Here is a 7,781-nt window from a genome sequence, read left to right on the forward strand (position 1 = left end):
CAAAAAAAGTCAGTTTATTTGATGTGTTTCTTAGTAATGGAATTGTGGGGAAGAACAAAAGCGGGCTCTGGGACTCACATTGCTTTGGGGGAGGCTAAGGCTTCCCAGAATCCCTTGTCCCTCCCTACTTTGGGCACTTAGGGGTGGGGCTGAGGAGTGAGAGGGACAAGGCAGGGAATGATTGATTAAAGGTAAGGAGCAGACAGAAGGCACTGGTGAGTCATATCTCGGGCCTGGAAGAGGGAGGGCGTGGGCCAGGCCCCATGTAACACCAGGGGTTCCTTGGCATCCAGGCTTGGCCTCTAGTCCTTTCCCTTCCCTTTCTTGGCTTTGGCCTTGGCTTTGGTCTTGGGGTTGCAGGGCTTCATGACGCGGATGGTCTCCTGGCACTGGGCATTGCAGCGCGCCTTCTTCAGTATGCCTTGGCGGACTTTGGTGCCTGTGCCCCCATCACACTCACCCCAGTTCTCAAACTTGTACTTGCAGTCGGCTCCAAACTCCTTCCAGTTGCAGGGCACCCTGCATCGGGTGCGCTAGGTCTGGCCCTGCAGGTGCCCTCGCGGAAACCCACGCGGCAATCCTTGCTGCTGGGGGTGCAGGGCCCCCAGGCACACTCGCTCTCTTTGGCTACTGCGGAGGTGAGCGCCAGCAGGGCGAGGAGGGTGAGAAGGAGGAAGCCTCGGTGCTGCATCTCGCTCGCTGCCCGTGCTGCTTCACTCCCTCCCGCGCCCTGCCCCTCCCGCTCTGCCGGGGTTGATTTTTTATGGAGTTCAGGGTTGATGGTTCCTGGAGTTCTGGGTTGATTGTTTTCTGGAGTTCAGGGTTGATTGTTTCTAGAGTTTGGGGTTGATTGTTTCTGATGTTCTGGGTTGACTTTTCTGGAGTTCTGAGTTGACTGTTTCTGGAATTCTAGGTTGATTGTTTCTAGAGTTTGGGGTTGATTGTTTCTGGAGCTCTGGGTTGATGGTTTCTGGAGTTCAGGGTTGATTGTTTCTGGAGCTCTGGGTTGACTGTTTCTGGAGCTCTGGGTTGATGGTTTCTGGAGTTCAGGGTTGATTGTTTCTGGAGCTCTGGGTTGACTGTTTCTGGAGTTCTGGGTTGATGGCTTCTGAAGTTCAGGGTTGATTGTTTCTGGAGTTCTGGGTTGATTGTTTCTGGAGTTCTGGGTTGATTGTTTCCTGGAGTTCAGGGTTGATTGTTTCTAGAGTTTGGGGTCGATTGTTTCTGGAGTTCTGGGTTGATTGTTTTCTGGAGTTCTGGGTTGACTGTTTCTAGAGTTCAGGGTTGATTGTTTCTGGAGTTCTGGGTTGACTGTTTCTGGAGTTCAGGGTTGATTGTTTCTAGAGTTCGGGGTGGATTGTTTCTGGAGTTCTGGGTTGATTGTTTTCTGGAGTTCTGGGTTGACTGTTTCTAGAGTTCAGGGTTGATTGTTTCTGGAGTTCTGGGTTGACTGTTTCTGGAGTTCAGGGTTGATTGTTTCTAGAGTTCGGGGTGGATTGTTTCTGGAGTTCTGGGTTGATTGTTTTCTGGAGTTCTGGGTTGACTGTTTCTAGAGTTCAGGGTTGATTGTTTCTGGAGTTCTGGGTTGACTGTTTCTGGAGTTCAGGGTTGATTGTTTCTAGAGTTCGGGGTGGATTGTTTCTGGAGTTCTGGGTTGATTGTTTTCTGGAGTTCTGGGTTGACTGTTTCTGGAGTTCTGGGTTGATTGTTTCTGGAGTTCAGGGTTGTTTGTTTCTGGAGTTCTGGGTTGATTGTTTCTAGAGTTCAGGGTTGATTGTTTCTGGAGTTCTGGGTTGATTGTTTTCTGGAGTTCAGGGTTGATTGTTTCTGGAGTTGGGGGTTGAATGTTTCTGGAGTTCTGGGTTGATTGTTTTCTGGAGTTCAGGGTTGATTGTTTCTGGAGGTCAGGGTTGATTGTTTCTGGAGTTCAGGGTTGATTGTTTCTGGAGTTGGGGGTTGAATGTTTCTGGAGTTGGGGGTTGTTTCTGGAGTTGGGGGTTGAATGTTTCTGGAGTTGGGGGTTGTTTCTGGAGTTGGGGGTTGATTGTTTCTGGAGTTGGGGGTTGTTTCTGGAGTTGGGGGTTGATTGTTTCTGGAGTTGGGGGTTGTTTCTGGAGTTGGGGGTTGATTGTTTCTGGAGTTGGGGGTTGTTTCTGGAGTTGGGGGTTGATTGTTTCTGGAGTTGGGGGTTGTTTCTGGAGTTGGGGGTTGATTGTTTCTGGAGTTGGGGGTTGTTTCTGGAGTTGGGGGTTGATTGTTTCTGGAGTTGGGGGTTGTTTCTGGAGTTGGGGGTTGAATGTTTCTGGAGTTGGGGGTTGTTTCTGGAGTTGGGGGTTGATTGTTTCTGGAGTTGGGGGTTGATTGTTTCTGGAGTTCTGGGTTGACTGTTTCTGGAGTTCAGAGTTAATTGTTTCTGGAGTTCAGGGTTGATTGTTTTCTGGAGTTCTGGATAATTTCCTTGTCAATATATATTTTGCCAATGTTTCCTCCCATATGTGATGTCTTTTCACTTTTTTATAATGCCGTTTGAAATATAAATTTTAAATTTTGATGATGTCTAATTTATCTATATTTTTCTTTGGTCACTTATGCTTCTGGTATCTGTTTTAGTCTATTTTGTGCTGCTCTAATAGGATATCTGAGACTGGGTAATTTATGATGAACAGAAATTTATTTCTCACAGTTCTGGAGGCTGGGAAATCCAGATGAAGGTGTTGGCATCTGATGAGCTCCTTTCTGCTGTGTCATTCCTGGCAAAGGGCAAAGAAGACAGAGAGGGAGAAGAGGAGGGGCTGGACCCCCCTTCCCTGAGGAACCCACTCCCATAATAACAACATTCATCTCTTCGTGAGGGCAGAGCCTCCATAACCTAAACCCCTCTTAAAGGCCTCACCTCCCAACACTTCCACATGGGGGATCAAGCTCCCAGCACATGAGCTTCTGGGGACACCAAACCACCTAAGAATGTTTTTGCCCAAGACCTTTCCAAACCCAAGATCATGACAATTCACTGCTCTATTTTCTTCTAAAAGATTTGTAGTTTTAACTCTCATGTTTGTCATCTATTCTGTTCTATTTTGTTTTATTCTTTTTTGAGATTGAGTCTTGTCTCCCAGGCTGTCTCCCAGGCTGGAGTGAAGTGGTGTGAACTTGGCTCACTGCAACTTCCGCCTCCCGGGTTCAAGTGATTCTCCTGCCTCAGCCTCCCGAGTAGCTGGGACTACAGCTGCCTGCCACCACGCCCGGCTAACTTTTTGTATTTTTAGTAGAGATAGGCTTCACCATGTTGACCAGACTGGTCTCGAACTCCTGACCTCAAGTGATCTGCCTGCCTCAGCCTCCCAAAGTGCTGGGATTACAGGCGTGAGCCACTGCACCCGGCCCCCCCCCTTTTTTTTTTAGATGAAGTTTCACTCTTGTCACCCAGGCCGGAGTGCAATGGCACAATCTCGGCTCACTGCAACCTCTGCCTCCCAGATTCAAGCGATTCTCCTGCCTCAGCCTCCCGAGTAGCTGGGACTGCAGGCGCCTGCCACCACGCTGGCTAAGTTTTGTATGTGTAGTAGAGACAAGGTTTCACCATGTTGGCCAGGCTGGTCTCGAACTCCGGACCTCAGGTGATTTGGCGTGAGCTACCATGCCCAGCCTGTCATTCATTTTGAGTTCATTGTGTGTGTGACGTGGATGAGGCGAGCAGCTTCCCTCACGTGCATGCGGATGTTTGGGGGTCTCAGCACCGTTTGTTAAAGATGATTCTTTCCTCCATCGAATAGTCTTGGCACTCGTGTTGAAAATCAGTTGACTGTAGGCCGGGCGCGGTGGCTCAAGCCTGTAATCCCAACACTTTGGGAGGCCGAGGCAGGAGGATCACTTGAGGTCAGGAGTTCGAGACCATTCTGGCGAACATGGTGGAACCCCGTCTCTACTAAAAATACAAAAATTAGCCGGGTGTTGTGGCGGCACCTGTGGTCCCAGCTACTTGGGAGGCTGAGGCAGGAGAATGGCGTGAACCCGGGAGGTGGAGCTTGCAGTGAGCCAAGATCACGCCACCGCACTCCAGCCTGGGTGACAGAGCGAGACTCCGTCTCAAGAAGTAAAATAAAATAAAAGAGTTTCATTTTATATTGTTTGTTGCCCGTGAAGAAATACAATTGATTTTTGAAATACTCATCTTGTGCCCTGCAAGAATTCTGTACCTTGCTGTACTTGTGTTTTTGTTCTGATAATTTTTTTAGTGGCTTCCTTAGGATTTTCTACATATGAGATCATGTCATCTGAAAAGTTTTACATCTTCCTTTTTCTTTCTTTCTTTTTTTTTTTTTGAGACAAGATCTCACTCTGTCACCCAGGATGGAAGGCAGTGGTGCAATCTCTGCTCACGGCAACCTCTGCCTCCTGGGCCCAAGCAATCGTCCCACCTCAGCCTGCAGAGTAGCTGGGACTGCAGGTGCACACCACTATGCCCAGCTAATTTTTGCATTTTTTTCCTTTTTTTCCTTCGGTAGAGACAGGGTCTCACTATGTTGCTCAGGCTTGTCTTGAACTCTTGGGCTCAAGCGATCCTCCCCGCCTCGGCCTCCCAAAATGCTGGGATCACAGGTGTGAGCCACCGTGACTGGCCCTGGATGCCTTTATTTCATTTTCATTTTCTTTTGTTTTATTTTCCTATATATATATACACATATGTGTGTGTGTGTGTGTGTGTGTGTGTATATATATATATATATTTTTTTTTTTGAGATGGAGTTTCATTCTTATTGCCCAGGCTGGAGTGCAATGGCGCGACCTCAGCTCACTACAGCCTCCACCTCCCGGGTTCAAGCGATTCTCCTGCCTCAGCCTCCCGAGTAGCTGGGACTACAGGCATGCGCCACCACACCTGGCTAATTTTGTATTTTTAGTAGAGCTGGGGCTTCTCCATGTTGGCCAGGCTGGTCTCCAACTCCTGACCTCAGGTGATCCGCCTGCCTCAGCCTCCCAAAGTGCTGGGATTACAGGCGTGAGCCACTGCACCTGGCCTCTTTTATTTCATTTTCTCTCCTAATTGCTCTGGCAAGAACTTCCTAGAATGTCGAAAGTAAGAGGCAGGAGTGGGCACTGTTGCTTTATCATGGCATTTTATTGACGTGATTATGACGCTCTGGGAGTCTCCATCCAGGTTCTTGTGCTGAGAGGCTCCTTGGACTGCTGGGTTTATGGTTCTCATCAAGCTTGGAATGACTCCAGCCATTATTTCTTCAGCTATTTTATCTTCTTCCCCTCTTCTAGGACCAACTCCAATTACACGTATGTGAGGCCACTCAGCGTTGTCTCACAGCTCACCATTCTATTTCTCTGCTTTGTAAAATGTTTTATTTTAAATAGTTTTTACTGTTACAGTTTCAAGTTGACTACTGTTTTCCTTTCCAGTGTCTAACCTGTTGGGACTTCCACCCAGTGAACTTCTCAAATCACACGTCACAATTTTCATCTCTAGAAGTTCCCCCTTGGGATTTTCGTACCTTCAAAGCCCCTAACACATTTGATATTTCCTCTAGCTTCTGCTTTTCTAGTTGGTTTCTGTTTTTGTTTAGAGATGAGATCTTGCTTTGTGGCCCAGGCTGGCCTTGGCATCTTGAGTAGCTGGGACTACAGGCACACAACCACACCTGCAATAGCTTCTTGATTATCTGGAGTAAGTTGTAGCGGGGCTTTTATCCTGGTCTATGAATTCTATCATCTATAACATTGCTGGGATCCTCCTGTCCATGTGCGAAGGGTCGTGTGTCCGTCATCTGGGAGGGTCCCCGTGTCCGTCATCTGGGAGGGTCCCTGTGTCCACCATCTGGGGAGGGTCCCCGTGTCCACCATCTGGGGAGGGTCTCCGTGTCCATCATCTGGGGAGGGTCTCCGTGTCCACCATCTGGGGAGGGTCCCCAGTGTCCATCTGGGGAGGGTCCCCATGTCCACCATCTGGGGAGGGTCCCCGTGTCCATCTGGGGAGGGTCCCCTGTGTCCACCATCTGGGGAGGGTCCCCGTGTCCATCATCTGGGGAGGGTCTCCGTGTCCACCATCTGGGGAGGGTCCCCATGTCCATCTGGGGAGGGTCCCCGTGTCCACCATCTGGGGAGGGTCCCCATGTCCACCATCTGGGGAGGGTCCCCGTGTCCAATCTGGGGAGGGTCCCCAGTGTCCACCATCTGGGGAGGGTCCCCGTGTCCACCATCTGGGGAGGGTCCCCGTGTCCACCATCTGGGGAGGGCCCCCGTGTCCATCCTCTGGGGAGGGTCTCCATGTCCACCATCTGGGGAGGGTCCCCGTGTCCATCTGGGGAGGGTCCCCGTGTCCAACATCTGGGGAGGGTCCCTGTGTCCATCTGGAGAGGGTCCCCGTGTCCATCTGGGGAGCGCCTCTGTGTCCACCATCTGGGGAGGGTCCCCGTGTCCATCATCTGGGGAGGGTCCCCGTGTCCATCATCTGGGGAGGGTCCTGTGTCCATCTGGGGAGGGTCCCCGTGTCCAACATCTGGGGAGGGTCCCTGTGTCCATCTGGAGAGGGTCCCCATGTCCATCTAGGGAGCGCCCCTGTGTCCACCATCTGGGGAGGGTCCCCGTGTCCATCATCTGGGGAGGGTCTCCGTGTCCACCATCTGGGGAGGGTCCCCATGTCCATCTGGGGAGGGTCCCCGTGTCCACCATCTGGGGAGGGTCCCCGTGTCCATCCTCTGGGGAGGGTCTCCATGTCCACCATCTGGGGAGGGTCCCCGTGTCCATCTGGGGAGGGTCTCCGTGTCCACCATCTGGGGAGGGTCCCCATGTCCATCTGGGGAGGGTCCCCGTGTCCATCATCTGGGGAGGATCCCCGTGTCCATCTGGGGAGGGTCCCCATGTCCACCATCTAGGGAGGGTCCCCGTGTCCATCATCTGGGGAGGGTCTCCGTGTCCACCATCTGGGGAGGGTCCCCATGTCCATCTGGGGAGGGTCCCCGTGTCCACCATCTGGGGAGGGCCCCCATGTCCATCATCTGGGGAGGGTCTCCGTGTCCACCATCTGGGGAGGGTCCCCATGTCCATCTGGGGAGGGTCCCCGTGTCCACCATCTGGGGAGGGTCCCCGTGTCCATCTGGGGAGGGTCCCCTGTGTCCACCATCTGGGGAGGGTCCCCGTGTCCATCTGGGGAGGGTCCCCGTGTCCACCATCTGGGGAGGGTCTCCATGTCCATCTGGGGAGGGTCCCCTGTGTCCACCATCTGGGGAGGGTCCCCGTGTCCATCTGGGGAGGGTCCCCGTGTCCATCTGGGGAGCGCCTCTGTGTCCACCATCTGGGGAGGGTCCCCGTGTCCATCATCTGGGGAGGGTCCCCGTGTCCATCATCTGGGGAGGGTCCTGTGTCCATCATCTGGGAGGGTCCCTGTGTCCATCTGGGAGGGTCCCCTTTGTCTATCTATCATCTGGGAAGCGTCCTTGCCTGAGTGCCAGGAAGGGGGATACTCTCATTGTAACATCAGCTGCGACCCTTCATGCTTTCATCGCTGCCCCCACATGGAGAAGGCATTAGCCCTAAGGATTTTGTGAAGCAGATGAAAGCCTTCTGCCTGCAACCTGCTTGGTATCAGCAAGCCCCTGGCTTAGTCAAGAAAAATCCAGCCGAAATCCCGCATGGTAGATTCATCGGCCACCTCCTGGAGTGCTGCTGTCACCCCTTCCCCAACAAACCAGCTTCCTGGGGACATGCTGATGGAGCTTTTTCTTTTCCTAAAGCCAGACTGGAGAAACAGAAGGCGCATGGGCACACAACATGAT

General features: G+C 52.0%; 1 pseudogene; it reads right to left on the minus strand.

Annotated features, from left to right (window-relative positions):
- On the minus strand, nucleotides 1-994 carry LOC108516785 (midkine pseudogene; annotated as a pseudogene).
- Nucleotides 995-7,781: the final 6,787 nt, after the last annotated feature.

Source organism: Rhinopithecus bieti, unplaced genomic scaffold (assembly GCF_001698545.2).
Source record: "Rhinopithecus bieti isolate Rb0 unplaced genomic scaffold, ASM169854v2 scaffold_39375, whole genome shotgun sequence".
NCBI classification, from domain to species: Eukaryota; Metazoa; Chordata; class Mammalia; order Primates; family Cercopithecidae; genus Rhinopithecus; species Rhinopithecus bieti.